Genomic DNA, 19,536 nt, shown 5'->3' with positions numbered 1-19,536 from the left:
CTAGCTGGGGATGGGGTGCGGAGGGCAATGACAAACAAGTAACCTCAGGATGGAGACAAATGGCAACGTTCCTTAATTAGTTTTTGAACTGCCATAGCCAAAATAAGCTTGATGAGCAATTCAAAGTAATTAAAATGCTTTGAACAGTACACTACCCGAAAAGATCTGTGATCTACAACTTGAGCTGACTTGTACCCTATCATTTTACAACCTTAACCAGAGATAAAGTACCATTCATCAAACAAATCTTCACCGCCCACCCCAAAAGGACCCATAAAAGATTTTGAAAAACACAACCTTACAAGTTCCTTTGTCTTTTCTTGTCTTGTCTAATTTCATTTCCTTCCTTTCTTTCCCTTCTTGCCATCCAGTCTTAAAGCAAGCTCAGCCAGCCAGTGAAGCCGTTCCTGACCATCCCAGCAGCCTCATTTGACTCACCCATCCTAGAAATTTCTGAGCAGGTTAGCAGTGAGCTATCGAACGCATTCAGCAAATGAGTAAAAAAGTCTGTTTCAGGTAGTTACATTATGTCTGCACATTGCCTCAAGTGTACTTAGTGGCAAGAGGCCAGAATGGCTTGATAAAAGAAGGGATGATGTCTGACATTTTCCAAGAAAAAAAACACTGCTTAGAACTTCACGATTAACTGAATATGGGGATAAAGGAAATTAGCAGCAAATTACAAAGAATGCCTGCTGGTCTTTTTCTCCCTTGGTAATTTTGTGATTTACCAATATATGTTTTATGGCTGATGGCACCTCCCCCACTAAATCAAGTAGTTAAGTAGCATTTGGTGCAGCCTGATTATTTCATATGCTATGATCTAATAATTTGAATGCATTTTTGATTAAGTACTATTCTTCTTACTGCTGACAAGGTACCTGAGATGTTAATTGTAGGGTGAAGACACTTTTTCAGTACAAGGAGGAAACAAATGTGATTATATCTGACACTTAACACTCTGTATTCACTTTCCTTCTCTAATAGATATAGGCCCTTAACTTAAAATAGTGATAAAAGCAATCAATGCCTTCCCTTATAGTCCTTTAAAATTTACTTATATTTCTTGTTGTAGAAACTAAGAAAAACACTAAAATATATTTGTATATACATATACATAATTTGTTATTCATTATTGTTTCCAACACAACTTTCCACATCATTCAACTATTAAATATAGTTTTTGTCTAGAAAACAAGAACACATCTCCCTATTTACTATGATCTGGAGTCTTTGCTTGAATTAAGCATTATAATAATGGGACCAATACACAAGTCAGTTACCTTAACGAAGAGAAACTTTCCTAATATCTTACTGTATCCCTAATCCCAGAGAAAGTACTATAAATTGCTTCCTTCCAGCAATTCTCAATGAGGTTCCATGCCCTAAGACAGCGTTTGGCAAACTTTTTCTATGAAGGACCATGTCGTAAATATCTTAAGGTTTTGTGGGCTAGGTACAATCTGTGATCTCTGTCACATATTCTTTTTAAAGAACTCTTTAAAATTGTAAAAAAAAAAAAAAAAAAAAAAAGAATTTTTTTTTAGCTTTTAGCCTATACACAAACAGACTGCACTTGGGATTTGGCCCTTGGCTGTAGCTTGCAACTGTTGCTCCACCAAATCTACTGTGTGTAATAAATAAACTCCTCTCTAGTGCGTCTAGGATGGTTTTAGTTGTGTCCTTTTGGGCAGAATTGAGAAAACATTCACTCATATCATTGTCTCTGTTTTATGGTTCAGAATGACAGTCCCAATGGAGAAAGGTTGCATTAGATTAAAAAAAACTCTGAAAACACGACTGGAAGAAGGTGATCATTATTATTGTTTAAAAAATACAGGCATTCAAAAATATTTACAAGGGAGAATGAAAAATCCACAATTTCAAGGAAACTTCATTTTGTACAAAACAGAAGTCAAACATTATAGCCCTGCTCGCTATCTCTTAGAAATTTAATTACACATAGTACAAAAGTAACTACACATTAATTGCCTCAGTAGAAAATTAATTACATCCAATTCAGAATTTGCTTGGAATGAATATATGATCGCATATCTTTTATAAATAATAACCTAGTCCAGACTCCTGAGCAGAATCCCCAAGGCTCAGTTTTACATTTGAGGAGATGCACACAGGCATTGTTTCATGCATTAAAGGAACAGAACATACCATACTCTTCATTCTAGTAGTTAGGAGAAAACAATTTAGTGTCCTACTAGGAAAAAAAGGAATTAAATTCTCAAGCTCTGGAATCACGTGGCCATATTAAATAAGAATATCCTTTCACAATATATGGATCATCTTTTGAGCTAAAGGGGTTTTAAAAAAATCATCTACAACTGTGCTTGCTCTTTCAATCAGGATCGTACCTACACTATGACGGTACAATGCACTATTTAAAAATAACACCTAAAAGTAATCATATCAAAATGCTTCTGGTCATACAGATGGATTCTCCCAAAACACCTAGGCACATGGATGGCCAACAAGAGAAAGCTGTCTCTAACCTGAACGTGGGGAGGGGCCTGCAATCCCTGGGCAGAATAGAATTTTTGTTGTTGTTGTTTAATATGAAGACATTTATACCTTTTAAATTACTGGAGAGTTAAAAAGCAACAATGATGCAGTATTTGGTACCCATAGGCCTTCTTAGAAAAAAGTAATGGACTACATGCTTCTCTAGAAGTCTTCTCTCAGTCAAGACATAAATCAACTGGTGCTAAAAAGTTATTAGGCAAACTTATTTTAAAGTAAATCTGAGATGCTACACAGCCTTGAAATGCTCCCAAAAAAACTGTTTTAATCATTCCCTAAGGGAGATTTTTAAGGTCAGAACCCACTGGAGAAGTAACAATAACATCAATTCCAGTCATTGGAAAGAAAGGTTTCTTCTCTTCAGCCTCCCCTCCCCCAAATAACAGCCCAAATTAGTCAAATAGAATCCAATGATAATCTAGCACTTTTCCTTGTTAATGAAAAATATTCATTTTGCCTTCAGAAGCGGGAAAAGGCCACCCCAAATGACTCCAAGTGTCTAGAAACAATTTATTGGCCCAGTATGCACGTCACCAAAATTGCACATCTTAAACAGAAAAGCAGCTGAAACCACCATCCCTATGATGTCAGCTCTTTCCCCTGATCTTTCACAAGCTTTCTCCCAACCAAAAGACTCTTTACATTTCTTGCCATAACAAATCAATTATGTAAATGTAACTTTTATCACAGAACTCATAAGCAACAAGAAAGAAATGAATTACTATTACCTCCCCAATTTCCTTTTCTGTTAGCTTTTTCTCCTCTCTGCAGAAAGTATACAAATTTCCCATTCTAAAAAAAATATATAGAGAATTCTCAATCTTTAAAGCAAAAGACTACTTTTTCCCTTTCTGGGAAATACTGTTTCTCTTCTTCCAGAATCCAACACCTTTTCCCTCACCTACATTTTCTGTTTGCTCATGAGGCAGCAGTAATCCTCTGGTATTATGAAATTCTACCTTCCCTAAGCAGGGTTTACACTGCAGCCTCCCAAACGATGCCTGAACCTCAGCAGATAGAAGATCCATAGCAACAGCGGTAATAGTTTTTTTCACTTGCTATTACCAGAAATCACAGTCCAAAAAGACGACGATAGAGGTGTCACCTATGCTAAAACCTCAAATTTGATTCATTATTTAACTAGTTAAATCCTACGTTTTCATTTTATGTGCCCTTTGGAAAGCCTGTGACAGAGAACCCCCCCAAAAAAAGATCTTTCAGTGACAGTCACCATTTTTCATGAAGAGATACATTTTTTTTTGAAAAAGCAGCTCTCCTATACAAGATTTTGTCATTGAAACAGAATCCAATGCCCTATCCCCTCCATTCCCTATCACCCTAAAGTCTAGTGTAAAGTACCTATAACAACTATAACTTCAAAATAAAAGCTTAGACAATGATCACAAGTTCCTGTTAACCAGAAGTCATTTGTATACTCCTCACATGCCTCTGATTTTGCTAATAGGCAAACAGATTTATACTTATCAAAAGCAGTTCCTTTGATGCAATGATTCTTTGTAAGACTATTCTATGGGAGAAATCAAGCAGAGAATTGAGAATCTTGATAATACCATTCTACGTAATGTTCAATTCAATTCTAATTCACTAAAATAGATGAACATTGGTACTAAACTTCATTAAAAGTTGTTTACCATGATTTGTTTCCTGTATGGAACTGACCGCTGTGAGTCCATTTTCTTTAAGAACAGTAATAGTTTAAATATTAAATACAGCAAAAAGAACTAGTCATGATAAAACTGCAACATGTGTAAAATCCTGGTAACCCTGTAAAGTGTGTAGACATAGGTACATAAAGACATATGTATTTATCTTTCATAAATACATATTTAAGGATTTTTATAAATCTTTTTAAAGGTGATAAAGAATTCTATATATTTTCTATATAATAAAAATACTCAGCAAATCCATGGATACTGTAATTTCTACTAAGTACATACTTTTTACATCAATTTTACTGAAATTCTTTTATATGCAGACCGTCTTGTATGACATTGCCAAGTCATAATTTTCTGCTTCTTGAACTTAGTGACCATCCTATCTTTTACTCATTTTTATTTTGACAATGCACTTTTCTATTTTAAATAGTTATGTCTAAAATTGGTACAGATGACTAAATACTGGCCAAAGTTGAACCTTATTTTCTTGAACAGATTTTGAAGGTTTTTCAAACACAAAATATACTCCACGTATGATATACATTCCATGTGCATATACACATGGCCCCCACGAAGTTTTCCCCATAAAAATATAATTTACCATACAGAGTAATGAAAAATGGATCACAAAAGTAATTAAGTATCCTGGAAAAGAGACAGCTACCCTGTAAGAGATGTGACGAATAAGGTAAACTTAGAATTTTAAACTCAAATTATATTCCCTAAAGGGGGAGAAAGCCCTCAAGAAACTTATTTTAATGGTAACTAAACATCACCTGAAATGCGTTTGTTTAAAGGCTCATTTCTACACGTTTTTGAACATCCTCATTGGTGGCAAATCTTTGATTCTTAAGGATAATTTTGGTTTGGTTGGTTGTGTGTTCATTTTGATATTGAAAAGTGACTTAGGTCCAAAGCTGGTGAATGAAGTGGGGGATCAAGTTTGCTCACATTGTTTGGTGTTGGCAAACTCATTAAATAGGCTCATTTGCTTCTCTTATTTTCAGTTCTAATCCTTTGTTTGTAGCTCAGTCAGTAAAAAATCTGCCTGCAGTGCAGGAGACCAGGGTTCAATCCCTGGGTTGGGAAGATCCCCTAGAGAAGGAAATGGCAACCTACTCCAGTATCCTTGCCTGGAAAATCTCATGGACAGAGGAGTCTGATGGGCTGCAGTCCACCAGGTCACAAAGAGTTACAAAGAGTCTGGCACGACTGAGCTACTAATACTTACTTACTTACTTAATCCTTTGTTTAAACTGAACTCTAGGCTTTCCTACAGGATACCTGTTGGCAGATGGTAATAGATTAATCTGACAGGTATAGAGAATATTTTAGAGGGCAGAAGATGGAGTCAGAAAGGCCATTTAGGAAGTGGTTTGATATTTCCTTAATGATTCTGAAGCAACTTCCTCTCCCCTCCAAGAATTTCCATATGTAAACACAAGTTGGCTTTGGAATGTGATGACCGAATGGGTATTTTTGACATAATAGCAGCTCAGAGTTAATACTTCTAGGTTTTTTTTGGGGGGGGTGGGGGTTGGATAATACAGAGTGAGGGAAAGGAGTTCTGTACAAAAAAAATGATGAGCTGTATAAAAATTGGAAAAAGTTTTTAAAATGTCTATCTTTGGGGTAAATAGTGCCACTTACTGGCATTTAGGAAAGTGGCATTTTATTTCTCTTTAGCCAATTTGCATTTTCACAAGTATAAACATAAACAGATTTCATGAACTTAAGAGAAGTGTTTACATTTGAAGGTAAGAGCATTTACTGAACTGTCAAACCTACCTGGATCAAGGGACACAGAAGTGATGGTTGACAGCGAGATTTTGGAAGCTATAAAAATTAATACAAAATTGAGTCCACTTTCTTGGAAGGATGACTGAAAATCATGTTATTTTGATCTGTCACAATTTCGTCTACTCTCTCTTTCTCTCCAGGTAGCACTTCCCATCATCCTCTTCATTCCTGAACTAACCTGTTACTACTTGCTTCTGCTTGGTTGTGTGGCCAGTGCTACAAATTCAACAGTTTAAAAAAAAAACAAAACCATTTTCTCCCAAACTCAGCCATATCTCTGAGTCTTTACTGTCATGTTTTTCCCCTTCCCATGTCCAATCAATCATCAAGGTCTCGCAGTCTTCCTTGAGTGGTACTCAGAGTGGTCCCCAGACCAGCAGAGCAGTTGGGAACTCATTAGAAATGCAAGCTCATGGCCACTGCAGACCTACTTGAATCAGAAACACTGGAGCTGGGGCCTGGCAATCTGTGTTTTCAAAAGCCTCCAGGTAGTTCTGATACATGCTCAAGCTTGACCATCACTGCCCTAGATCACACCCTTAACAACTAAAGCCTGGGCTATTACAATATCCACTTACTATATCTAGCCTTTCTCCAATCCAGCCTGTTAGGTTACAAGCCTAATCTTCCAAAACCAAACCATAAACCACTGCTTTGATCAGTTCACTTTCTTGATTTTTGTTTAAAAAAAGAACACATCTTGTTGTAGATTGAGTTAAAAATAACTGGCTCAGTCAGGCATTCAAAGAAAGTGAAAATTGCTCAGTCGTGTCCAATTCTTTGCAACCCCATGTACTATACAGTCCATGGAATTCTCCAGGCCAGAATATTGGAGTGGGTAGCCCTTCCCTTCTCCAGGGTATCTTCCCAGCCCAGGGATCGAACCCAGGTCTCCTACACTGCAGGTGGATTCTTTACCAGTTGAGTCACCAGGGAAGCCCTCTGGCATTCAAAGCCTTTCATAATTTGATCTTGACATAGTTCATGGCAACCTCTGTTATAGAAGGAACTTTGTATGTGCCCCTTTATGCCTGTTCTCCTGCCAGTCTCCCACTCTGCTTTAAGGGTCTGTTCAGGGCTGCTTTGCCTAGAAGCAATGTAGGGCAGTGGCAAAAACACATGTGTCTAGCATAAAGGTGTTGTATAAATGATAGTTCCCTTCCTTAATTTGATCTTCCTTGGAATGCTGCTGCTGCTGCTAAGTCGCTTCAGTCGTGTCAGACTCTGTGCGACCCCATAGACGGCAGCCCACCAGGCTCCCCCGTCCCTGGGAGTCTCCAGGCAAGAACTGGAGTGGGTTGCCATTTCCTTCTCCAACGCATGAAAGTGAAAAGTGAAAGTGAAGTTGCTCAGTCATGTCTGACTCTTAGCAACCCCATGGACTGCAGCCCACCAGGCTCCTCCGTCCATGGGATTTTCTAGGCAAGAGTACTGGAGTGGGGTACCACTGCCTTCTCCGCCTTGGAATGCTACTATGTCCATTTCTATCTCATTTGGGATTCATTACTATTGCCTGGAGAATTCTAAGGACAGAGAAGCCTGGCATGGGGTTGCAAAGAGTTGGACATGACCGAGGGACTAACACTATGACTATATGATGGACTATTGCTCTGCATTGTTAGATGTGCGGAAGACTAAAAGTGTAAGAACATTAAACCTGGATCACCAGTATCCAACTTGGGAAGTCTACTATATTACCATTAACTGACAGAAGGAGCACGTCGTAAGGCTCAGAGCAAAGTTCAGACAGAGGATCTGAAATAAAACTACAGAAGCAAACAGGACCCTCAACAATGAACTCGCTAACTGTTCTTCTCATAATGTCAGAAGCACTTAAAAAGCACACAGTTGAAGTCTGTTTCTTTCCCTGAGGCTGCTAGACACACTGACTATAGCCTCCTTAACCACAAGAGGTCAAAGTTCTATTTTCTATCCGTATACTTCGTAGCATGTGTGCATGCTTTGCTGATTGGTTTCTTTTATGCTTCTACTTAAAGTTAAGACAGGCAGCAGGAAATTGTGACCAGGGGTCCAGAAACTTTTCCTGCTCTGCTGCTGCTGCTGCTGTTGCTAAGTTGCTTCAGTCATGTCCGACTCTGTGCGACCCCATAGATGACAGACCACTAGGTTCCCCCGTCCTTGGGATTCTCCAGGCAAGAACACTGGAGTGGGTTGCCATTTCCTTCTCCAATGCATGAAACTGAAAAGTGAAAGTGAAGTCGCTCAGTCGTGTGCGACCCTCAGCGACCCCATGGACTGCAGCCTTCCAGGCTCCTCCATCCATGGGATTTTCCAGGCAAGAGTACTACAGTGGGGTGCCATTGCCTTCTCCGTTTCCAGTTCTAGGGGGCAACAATAATGATGAACCTAGGTTCTGGGAAGAAATTCTGACCTCTTAGTTTCTACTGGCTCAGCTACCCCAACTTTTCTTGCATTAAAACCAACTTATGCCCCACCTGATTATCTATGTTGCCCATCCCTTCCCCACCACCCACTGCTGTGTTATTTATACTATAGTGCAGCAAGCAGTTAAATCCTAGCTTAATATAACATACTGTAAAGTGATATGTCCCAAAGCCAGTGGTTTAAAGGAAAGCTGGGGGAGGGGGATAAAAAGGCACTCACAGAGCTACGCAAAAATGCATTTTCAAAGAAAAATCTGGATGCATCTACATGTCCTTGAAGTCTTTCCTCCACCTGCCAAAAATTCACTCCTTGGATTGTGTTACCAGGCTCTACTGAAATCTGGTAGAGTAATTCACTAGTGTGCTTAGAAATTCCCTAACATATCTACTGTGGTATGGATTTCAAATCCAGTAAAACTTCATTAAATTGATACTGGGAAGCAATTTCTATGATTCAAAGCAACTGTTATTCTTCAGCTAGACACACTATTGTTCTGTAATAAATAAATTGAAAAATTCAATGATGGGTGATTTAAACCCTACTTTTTTCATCCTTCGCATTTTAAATTGATAGGGTTTTACAGATTTTTTCCTCACTTAAAAAAATACCACTAAGAACACTATCTCTTGTTACAAGGATCTTAACGAAACATTGAAAAGGTTTTTTCTGTAAATGTTTTCCTGAGAAAAAGATAAACACACACTGCCTTGGATTTCCTCAGCAGTGCATTCATGAAATTACTTGATCACAGAGGAGGAGAGTGGACATTTAAAAAAAGATAATTAGAATATTTTTAACTTGTAGACCTAAGCTGTCTACAATCTTGTTTACTCTAGTCCCCAGGAAGGGTGAACCATGGTTTTGTTCACATTTTGCTAGAATATCCAAAGCTGTTGTACCAATGGCTAATCTGGTATTTTAGGATGCGGGTCATTCTAATCCATGACCATATGATAAATGAAGGGAAAAGAAAGCTCAGTGGGTTGCTGTCAGAGGTATGCTGCAACAAGTCCAGAAGAAGCTGACAGGGAGTAAGTTCTATTCTCGGTGAGAGGTGATGGGGAGAGGCAAGCAGGAACAGAGGAGAAGGATGGGATCTGCTTGGCACTAGGTCTCCTGGTTTCTCTGAATGTGCATTTCAGAAGACCTGCTTGAGTTATATGGATTTGGGGGAGGGACAACACCCATGGGAGAGGTCACATAGTGAGCCATTAATCAAAGACACCTCAATATCCGTGAAATTTATCAGATTCTTTCTAATATGACGGCTGAGACAGAGAAGTAAAGAGGTTTTATTTACTTGTTTGTATTTTTTTTTGGGGGGGAGGACACAGGCAAGGGACAAAAGGTTATTTTTCTCAAAGACATAAATTTGTCTGAAATCAGCCCTAGTTACTAGGAGAGCAATGAGGGCTCCTCTTTCTCTCAAAGGTCCTGGAAGACGAGAATAAGAGTTTCAGTGTGTGGACAGCTGATTAGTTACCAGTATATTTTGTTAGACCTATCACATATAATGCATTTTTAGTAAGTAGAAAATGTCTTCAGTGTGCACACATAAATTAGCCTTCACGATCTACAAGAATTCATGCAGAACACAATATATTTACAAAAACAAGAATGGAAAAGTCAGAAACTTCTAGTCTATATGTACTGTACTCACCTACACTTTTACACATAATTCATACCTAATGGAAAAGAGAAGTAAAATAGATGGTCCCTGCCTATAAGAAATTTACAACCTAGTTTGAGAGACAAGTATAACATATATAATTAGGAAAAATCTAAGGCAGGATATAAACCAAGGACTGGACTGTCTGCTACTGACAAGGGATATAATAGATGCTGGGAAATAGGAGTGATTACTGTAGTCTGGAATGTTCAGAGAAAGTTCATGGAGAAAGTAAGATGGAGACCTTGAAAATCAGGTAGGGTCTGGCCATTTAGTGATTACTGGATTGTAACTGGCATGGTAGAACAAAACAGCTTTCTTGTTGGGGAGTAGAAATAACTAAGTATAGATCTGTAGAGAGGAGCCAGATGATAGGAAGTCTGGAAAGCTGAGCAGAAGACTTCAGGTCTGGTGGTGGTGGTATCTGTGTGGGTGTTTTGGGGTGGGGGTGGGAGGCTGGATTTCAATAGGAAAACTGTAGGTTACCAAGCAGGAGTGAGAAGAGATAATGACAGTGTTTTCATGTGATTAGCCTAGCACTGTTTTGCAGAATGAACTGCCCATATATACATCATAACACCCTTGATGAAGGAGTTCAAAATATACTCCACAGATGGTAGTTAATTCATCCTAATAACATCTCATTGAGGCAAAGGAAACACAGCTTTTATTATTCCCCATTTTGTAGATGATGTGCTCAAGGTCACTGAATAAATGAAAGGCAGAATAAAAAAACCCACAGTATCACAATATTCAACGGTTCCTAGGTACCAGCTAAATTATATTCTCTTATTTGCTATGACTCAGGCAATGGAGGTACATGATGGACCTTTGTCCTCTGGTGCCCTTTTTAGACCCTCCTTAGTGTTCAAGGCACATATCCTACCATGAGCAATTCCTGTTTACTCTCTGTTCAGCCCCAGCCTGCTTACCCCATACTTTGCAACTGCCTCCAACTTTCCCAGCTAAGAACTGTCTTTGATCATTCTGATTCAGCTGGTCTTCTCCCATCATCAGCAACATATTCAACATCTCTGTATCAATCACCTACCAACCAAGACAATGGTTTGGGTTTATGTATTAGTGCAAGCACTGCTTTCTATCTCAAATTACAAAGCTGATTAGTCCCTTCAGAAGGTGGAAGGAAGGTAAGAAACCTGCATACTAGATTCTGACACCAAGCTGAATTCCTTCTCCAATTTAGGTTTCATGATAAGAGTAAAATAAAGAATTCCTCCCCCACCCCCAGTTAACTCCTTCCTGATCCTGATGCATTTTCTCATCCCCGAATGCATCTTAAGTCACCATTCCTTTTCTTACAATCCTCCACCTTAGCTTCCTGCCTCATGAGGGCCCTTACTTCAACATGCTCTCTGACATTATGACCTCTCCCTCCTTCGTGGCCCCCATCCTTCTGCTTCAATTAAAGAAACCAGCCAAAAGTAAATGCTCAGTAAATGTCTGATGAATGACTAAGGCTCCAGATCTATATCTACAAGCATTCGCTGGACATTTTTAAAACTGGCTTTACTGAGGCATGTTGATATACAAAAAACTGTACCTATTTAATGTATACAATTTGATGGGTTTGCACATATACATGCACCTTTGAAACCATCTCCACAGTCAAGGTAACAGACATACAGCTCTACATTTTTGTCATCCTGCTGTTACCTCAAACTTCACAAGCCTACAACAGAAATCATTAATATTCTACCAGATCTGGCTCCTCTCCCTGACTTTCCAGCTTTTTTTGGATGTACCATAATTGTCCCAGTTCCCCATATTCGACATCACAATGGCTTCGATGCTTTCTTCTGTAACTGGCTAATTTTAAGTCTAGTAATTATATTTTCTACCTCATAGTACAAGGCATATGGAAGGCAATCAATGTAAGGTCCGTTGCATCTGTACAGATATGACTGCCTCATTGACGTAGCCTCAGTTGATCAAACTACCTGAAGTCTCTCAATCCTCCACGTCATCTATTCATCCAATCTTAAGATTTCTCTTCCTATATATAACTTTGTTCATTAAGCCTTCCTTACTTAACAATAGCGGCTAGTCCGAAGGCCAAACCCTTCCCCAGCATTCAAGAACTGCCACAATCTGGACCCAATCAAGTCTTCTAATCTTACCTCCTACTATTTCTCTATTGCAATTCTTCATCATAGTCCAAGTGATTTTTATCCCATGACCAAGACTGTGTGCATACACACACTTGCTCAGGCTATTTCCCTGCTTGGAAATACCCTTCCAATATGGACCCTAACAATCTTTTGGGGGCAAGACTTCAACTGTTCCAGTCAAAACCCTCTATTACAGAGTAAGTATCCTAGATTTTGCATTATTTCATGTTTCATGTACTAGATTTAATTCCCCAACAACATTTTAAGATCTTTAAGGGCAGACATTATGTAGTATACTTCTGTATCCTTCCCAGAACCCAGTAACTAGGTTCACCAATGCAAGGAAAGATTTTCCACCTCTTAGATAAAAGTCTTCAATAATGTGTTCATTAAGCCTTAACCTTCATTTCCATCTCACATCTCAAATAACAAACGTTTAAAAACTGTACCACCTTGATCATATTTAAAGATATATGGAAGCTAATGTTTAAATTCTTTAGCAGGAAGTTTAAAAAAATTCTTTCACAAGAGGCATAACATAATAACAGTACTCTAATTCAACATTTAACTTCATTCTCTCACCCACACTTTATGAAAGATTTAACACCCAATTTAGAACACTGTGTTCATAAATACTCATGCAGTTTCTAAGGGGAAATATCTTAAACTTAAGTATGATTTACAACTGTGAACTTCAAAGAAAAAACATGTTTTAAATCATTAGAGAGTAAATATTTGAGTGGAAAGAAACAGGTTTGTTGGTTATTTTGTTTAAGTTGTGCTTTAAATATTTTTCAAGAGTTCAGCTCCTGGTATGGAAAATTCCTTTAGCGATATACTACAAAAGCAAGCACAAATTAAGCATCAAAAAATTCATATCCTTCACATTGGTGTAATATGGCAAACATTTCATTTCCACAATATTAAGAAATATTAACAATATGAGTCTGAATAACTAATTCATAAGGAAGGGTTTTAACTGGACCAAATCCTGGGTTTTCTTTCGTCACTCCAAGTTTCTTTTCTATTTTAAACTAGAGGCAACAGAAATTTCTTTGTTTGAACGTAAGGAATGCTGGAAGTCTTAAGTGATAGAACAGGTAGCTCGACTTCACGTCTCTCCTCAGGGGGAGAAAAACACTGCGGATAAAGTAATTTTGTTTTTATTTCTGGAAAAATCATTTTTCCATCAATCTTCATAATTCCCTAAAATAAACTGTTAAAAAGTTACTGGCCGGTCGACCACTTCACCCTGATTTGTGGAAAGACTATACATTAATTTCAGGAACACATGGCTAACTCAAGTTTTCTCACTACTGTGAAGATCTAAAAGTTGCTCCTAACTCTTGCAGAAAACTCAAGGAAAATTTTACAAGCTCGTGATATATTCCTGCATCTCATCTTCACTACTTTTAAACAAAAGAATAGTCACAGTAGTCTAGGCACAAGAGTCACACTGCAAATCATCAAATTTGTTTTTAGGATACCCCACCATTTTAACTGTGGAAAACTTTTTTGTTGCACCAAATGCCTAAGAACCACATCTACAGAGAGCATGGAAATAAGAAGGTAAGAATTTACCATTTCATTCAGACAGAGACAGTGACAAGTATTCCTTTCTTCTTTGCAAATGTTGAGATCACTGCCCTTCCCAAAGCCATCACAACTTTGGGTAGGAATAAAATGAAAGGCAGAATTTATCATTTAAAATATGAGACTCACATTCTAACCCACCTTAATGAAGAATTTTAAAAATTTAAAAATTCAAAAGATAGGGAAATCAGATAATGAAACAAAGCAAGGAGCCATAAAAAATACTGAACAGTAAGGAGTTCCTAAACCCTAAACCATGTAAATCAAATAAAGACAAATCAAATAAGGACCAGAAACCATATAAATCAAATAAAGTCAAGACAAATGCAATAAAGACCAGAAACCATTTTCTCCGCAGCACGCAGGGTTCCCCAGAACCAAACTTGATCGGGAGGTGCTCACTCTGCTGACGCACGCACGCAGGCAGCGCGTGCACACAATGGAGCGAGCGAGCAGTACTGAGACAGAGACGAACTTCACATGCGGACTGTTCCACTCCCCGAAGGAAAGGAGAGCACGGTGGGAAAGTTTTCCCACTTTCTTCCACATCAGACAGAGCAAAACTGTAGTTGATAAGGCAAACTACTAATTCTCTGGATATAATAGAAGGCAGAACTGAATGAATGGGGTGAGGGGCAGTGGCTGGGGAGAAGGAGAGAGGGAAGGAGAGGGTGGCGTGAGAAGAAGGAAGTTTGAGGCATTTTGTAAAGCTTGAATGGATTAACCTTTTAAAAGGCCCTAATGTCTCGCATTTCCCTTTTGCTTCCTTTTCTTTTCTTTTTTTTAAATTAACTACACATCGATTTCCTGGGACTCAACCCAGACTTGTCCTATATTTAGCTGAAAGGCCTGGTACTTAGGACACACAGGAGTCCTAGGTTAGATATATGTCCGATACAAACAGTCCTTTTGGGGGAAAGCATTTTAAAAATCACTTTTTTCGTGTGATCATGCATCAAATATGACCAACTGTTTTTTTTAAAAGATGAATTCCATGCATTATTTAGTAAATTGAGGCCCCAATCCATGGAGCTTTGATTTCTACTAGCAACATAAGCTATTTACTAAACATTTTTTCTAAACTTAGAAAACGTTTGCTTTCACATTTTTAGAAGATAATGAGGCTTAAGTGTTTCTAGTCTTTTACCTATTCATAAGTGGGGGTGTTTAGGCTGTCTAGCAAAGGAAAAAAAATAAAACGTGACTGCTTAAAAGCTACTCAACTTGGATAACATTTAGTAGATAGCTTGAAATGCACCGATTTAAAAACCCAACAATGCAGAAAGTTTGTGGACATAGCTTGTTTCTTCTTTAGTAAAATGAAAATGTAAGGGGGGAGGGCTGGTAAGATGTAAAAGATAAACAGTTAGGTCCCAGGCCGTAATATCTTGTCGTCCCGGACAAAAAGCTTTGCAACGACCACACTGCCATAGCCCTCCGGTGGGAAAGGCAGGGGGCGGGGGCGGGAGAGTCATCACCTCGGCTGCTCTAACTTAGGACCCTGCGTTTCTCACACCCCACTACGGGCTGGGCCCAGTGTGGGGAGCGAGACATAACTTGGCCCCAAAGCAGCAGCCCCAAAAGGGGAAAAAAGTCACCTCGCTCTTTGCTCTACGCACACAGGAAGAGCCCAATTCAAAGCCGCCACCACCGACACCCCCTTGCCTTGCTCTGCCCCAACTTGTGTCGTGTGTGTGTGTGTGTGTGTGTGTGTGTGTGTGTGTGTGTGTAAGCACCACTTGCGTTTTACCCCACGAATTCCGAGACACCTCCATCTCTCCCAAGTGAAGTGCTTCCATTCCCACCCCCACAAGCGCACCAGCTCAGCCGGCGCAGGTGTCCCGCCCCTGCCTATTTTAACGCCCCCCCTCAGCCCCCGGCATCCCCAACGAGCCGCGCGCCCCAGTCCCTCCTCGCCCGGCCGGCGCACTGCACCGCCTAGCTTACACGCCGGGAAACACCGAGAGCTCTCTGTCCGGGTCACCTGGCCGGAGCGCCTGGCCCGGCTTCGGTCGGGGAAGCCCCGGGCCGCTTCTCGTCGCCGGCGCCCAGCGCGGAGCGCGCCCCGAGCTCCCCGGCAGTCACGTGGACGGCGGGGGCGGCCCGGGCGTCCTCACCTGCATCCCGGGCACTTGGACCGCCACCGGTGAGTGGGCCATGAAGGCGAAAGCGGCTCCGCGCGGCTTCGGCGGCGGCGGCGCCTCGGGCTCCGACTGGCTCCTCCTCCGGGGGTAGGTCGGCGGCCCTCTCAGGCTTTTCGACCCGGGCCTGGAAGGACACACACGAGTTGGGTGACGGGGCGGGGGGCGCGCGCGGCCCGGGGCCGGGAGGTGGGCGGTCCGCCGCGAGGCTCCCCGGGACTCAGTCTACCTTTCTGGCGCCCGCCCGCCGCTCTGGCCGCCGCCTCCGCTGCCGCTGCTGTTGCTCCTGAGGGCCGGACGCCGTGTGTGGCAGTGGCCGGGACCTGGGCTCCAGTGATGCCGCTCGTCTGCGCCTCGCCGCTTTAGGAAGAGGAGGTGGAGGCGCCCCAGCCACCCGCCCGCTCGCCGGGCCCGGGAGGCGGTTGGGGGCGGTTCCGCCGCTGGCCCTGCCCCCGCCCCGCCGCCGGGCGGTGTCAGGAGAGCTAGGACTGCGCTGGGAAGGGGCTCGGCTGGGGCTCCTGGAGCCCGAGAAGAGGGAGGCTTTCTTGGCCCACTGAGAGGAGAGCTCGGGGACTGGGGGGCGTGGAGCACGCCTCGGCCTGGAGAGAGAGAAGGGATGAGTTCGGGTGACCCGCGGGGTCCGAGAGCGTCCCGGACGCGGCCACGTTGCAGGCAGGCTTGCGAGGGCACGGGCGGCGCAGCCTCGGAGAAGTGTTGAGTTGAAACTTGGCGGGTGTCGGAATTTCTTCTCGAGTCCTCGACGTGGTCGAGGGCGGGGGCACAGACAGCCGCCGAGTCCGAGTCGGCGGACCCCTGCTGTCTCCCGCGGTCCGGTGTCCCCAGCTGGGGCCGCGCCGCTGGGCGGGGTCGGTGGCCGCTCTCCTCTTTCCGGATTCCCCGCCCCCCGTCAGGCTTCAGGTGCTTTAGAACTGGGGTTACCCCTACCTCTTGGGCTACCGGTTGGGCGGTTGTGGGGGAGGGCGACCAGACTGGGGCTTCTCCTCATCACAAGCACGTGTAAGAGACGGAAGTTGGAAAACAGATGGCACCTCGGCAGAAAAATGAATGAGGAAATAGAGGCCTGGGAAATGAGATTGGGTCATTCGCAGGACATATTATTGAATTCAGCATACAGAGCAGTGGTTTGGGCAAGTCCCTGCCTCCACCCCATTTGAAGTTCCACTCCAGCAGGGAGGCAGACTCTTCGGAGAGTAACCTAACAGTAACGAGATTGAAAATAATAATAATAATAATAACAATTGCAGTCATCTCATTAGGAAGGCACCTTTGGGAAACCACAAGTGCCAGTTTAAAATGAGGATGGAGTTCCCTAACTTGCAGGTTATTGTAGGGCTGTACCCACCATGGTGTTGGGGCTCTGGCAGACGAGAAATGTTTGTCTTGTTCCTTTTGAATCTGTCTCAAAAGATAGCATATCATTGTTATCAATATATTTAGCTATCATTAATGAATTCCATTTTCTTTCTGTCAGGGACCGCTAAGTGCTATATATATATATGTGTGTGTGTGTGTGTGTGTGTGTGTCTTACCTTACTGAATCTTTACAAGGGCCCTCTGAGGTCATATTACCTTTCTTCCATTTTACTGAAATGCAAAAAAAGGCTCAGTGAGTTTGAATAATTTGACCCAAATATCACATAATTAAGAAGTGGGAGGGCTGGGAATTCACACTCAGGTCCTTTTGACTTTTAAGATCTGCTCTCTTAACAACTGTCAAGTATACAAAACAGTATCGTTAACTATAAGTCACAATGCCATACATCACATCCCCAGAATGTAACAATCTTTTAACTGGAAATTTAATCCCTTTGACCACCTTCACCTGTTTCCCACATCACCCTCCCCTGGCAACCACCAATCTACCCTCTGTTTTTGTAAGTTTGGTATTTTTTTAGATTCCCTGTATAAGTGAGCTCATACCGTAGTTGTCTTTCTCTGTCTGACATTTCACTTAGCATAACTCCCTCAAAGTCCATCCACACTGTCACAAATGGCAGAATTTCCTTTTGTAGCCAAATAATATTCCTTTGCATGTATATACAGCACACTGTCTTTATCCATTCAGATGATAAAGGATATCCTCAATTCCAGGCCCTCAGTACTTCCAACCTGATGATAGGCCTCAATCCAGTCTGGATTTCCCACCAGCCCGGTTCACACTTAATGCCAGCCTGACCAGAAACCCACAGTGCCATGTAAACTTCAGTGTCCATAGCAGTTCCCTGGGATTCTTTTTAAAGTGCAGATTTTGATTTAGCAAGCTTGTAGTGCGTCCAAGATTCTGCATTGCTAACCGGTCCCTGGGTGGTACGATAATGCTGATTCTTAGAGCACATCTTGAGTAGCAAGGGTTTGAATCAAGCTCCATCATTTAAGGCTCATCTCCTGTCCCATCCCCACTGATTCTTCCGCATTGCTGCAAGCCTTCCTTCAGACTCTTCCTATTGCATGTTGGTGGGAGCAGCACTCACATTGTAGTTCTTTTCTCTTATGCATTTCATTTGCTTCTCTTACATAAGAATTCTTTGGATAGAATGTCAGCTTTTTGAGGGCAAGATTTTTGTTGGTTATGTTCACTGCTGTATCCTCAGAGCCTAGAACAATGTATGGCACACAGGAAACCCTCAGTAGATATTTATTGAATGAATGAATGGATGGATTTCCTTTCAGTTCTTCACTGAGTTTGGTATAGTGCTAGTTGGTATAGGGTTTTATTGATAGCCTGGTTCAACTCTTTCATTTTTCTGTCTCCTAAATTCTTTTCTGTTACTTTAATTTCACAACTACTTAAAAGGGCAAGTTGTATAATTTTAATAAATAAGGTAAACATATCTAAGAAGTGACTTTTCCTGACACGATTTTGTGCTAGAGTTATGTAAACATGTGGAAGACTGAATGCTACCTTTTGAGACCTGAACTATCGAGGCATTTCCTTAAAAACACTGCGTTTGAGATCTTGCTGAACTTTCTACCTTTCTCTAGCTTTTGTGCTATTAAATAAACTATGTGCTGTTATTATTATTGATAGAGATCTCTTGGGTTTTTACATGGAGTTACTTGTAATTACTTTGGCCACCTCATGCGAAGAGTTGACTCATTGGAAAAGACCCTGATGCTGGGAGAGATTGGGGGCAGGAGGAGAAGGGGGTGACAGAGGATGAGATGGCTGGATGGCATCACTGACTCGATGGACGTGAGTCTGAGTGAACTCCGGGAGTTGGTGATGGACAGGGAGGCCTGGCGTGCTGCGATTCATGGGGTCGCAAAGAGTCGGACACGACTGAGTGACTGAACTGAACTTGTAATTTGCTTATGCTTTTTCATGTGTCTATTTCTTAATTTAAACAAAATGACAAGAAACTCAAGGATGCTTTTGTTATCCCCCACACAAAAGGGCACTTGAATATTTTTACTCCAAAATGTCAGCCTAGAGTCTGATAATATATTACAATGTGTTCCCACAGCTTGAAGGGAGATACCATATCTTATGTTCTGAGTAGCCCCAGAGGGTGTGACATAGTGTCTGAGATCAGATTTGGTACTTGCTTGATTGATGTGACCTGAGT

At 41.5% G+C, this 19,536-nt stretch overlaps 1 protein-coding gene across 1 annotated transcript in view; it reads right to left on the bottom strand.

Moving 5' to 3' along the window:
- The window catches only part of STK26 (serine/threonine kinase 26), a 65,668-nt gene extending 49,896 nt beyond the window's left edge, over positions 1-15,772 (bottom strand). The window contains exon 1 of the mRNA XM_070784360.1: positions 15,756-15,772. The gene's annotated coding sequence lies outside the window, so the exon portion shown is untranslated. The remainder of the gene's footprint in view (positions 1-15,755) is intronic.
- Positions 15,773-19,536: the final 3,764 nt, after the last annotated feature.

The sequence above is a fragment of the Bos indicus genome, chromosome X (assembly GCF_029378745.1).
Source record: "Bos indicus isolate NIAB-ARS_2022 breed Sahiwal x Tharparkar chromosome X, NIAB-ARS_B.indTharparkar_mat_pri_1.0, whole genome shotgun sequence".
In the NCBI taxonomy this organism is placed as follows: domain Eukaryota; kingdom Metazoa; phylum Chordata; class Mammalia; order Artiodactyla; family Bovidae; genus Bos; species Bos indicus.
The sequence above is the reverse complement of the archived record's forward strand: the minus strand, read 5'-3'. Positions and strand labels throughout refer to the sequence as shown.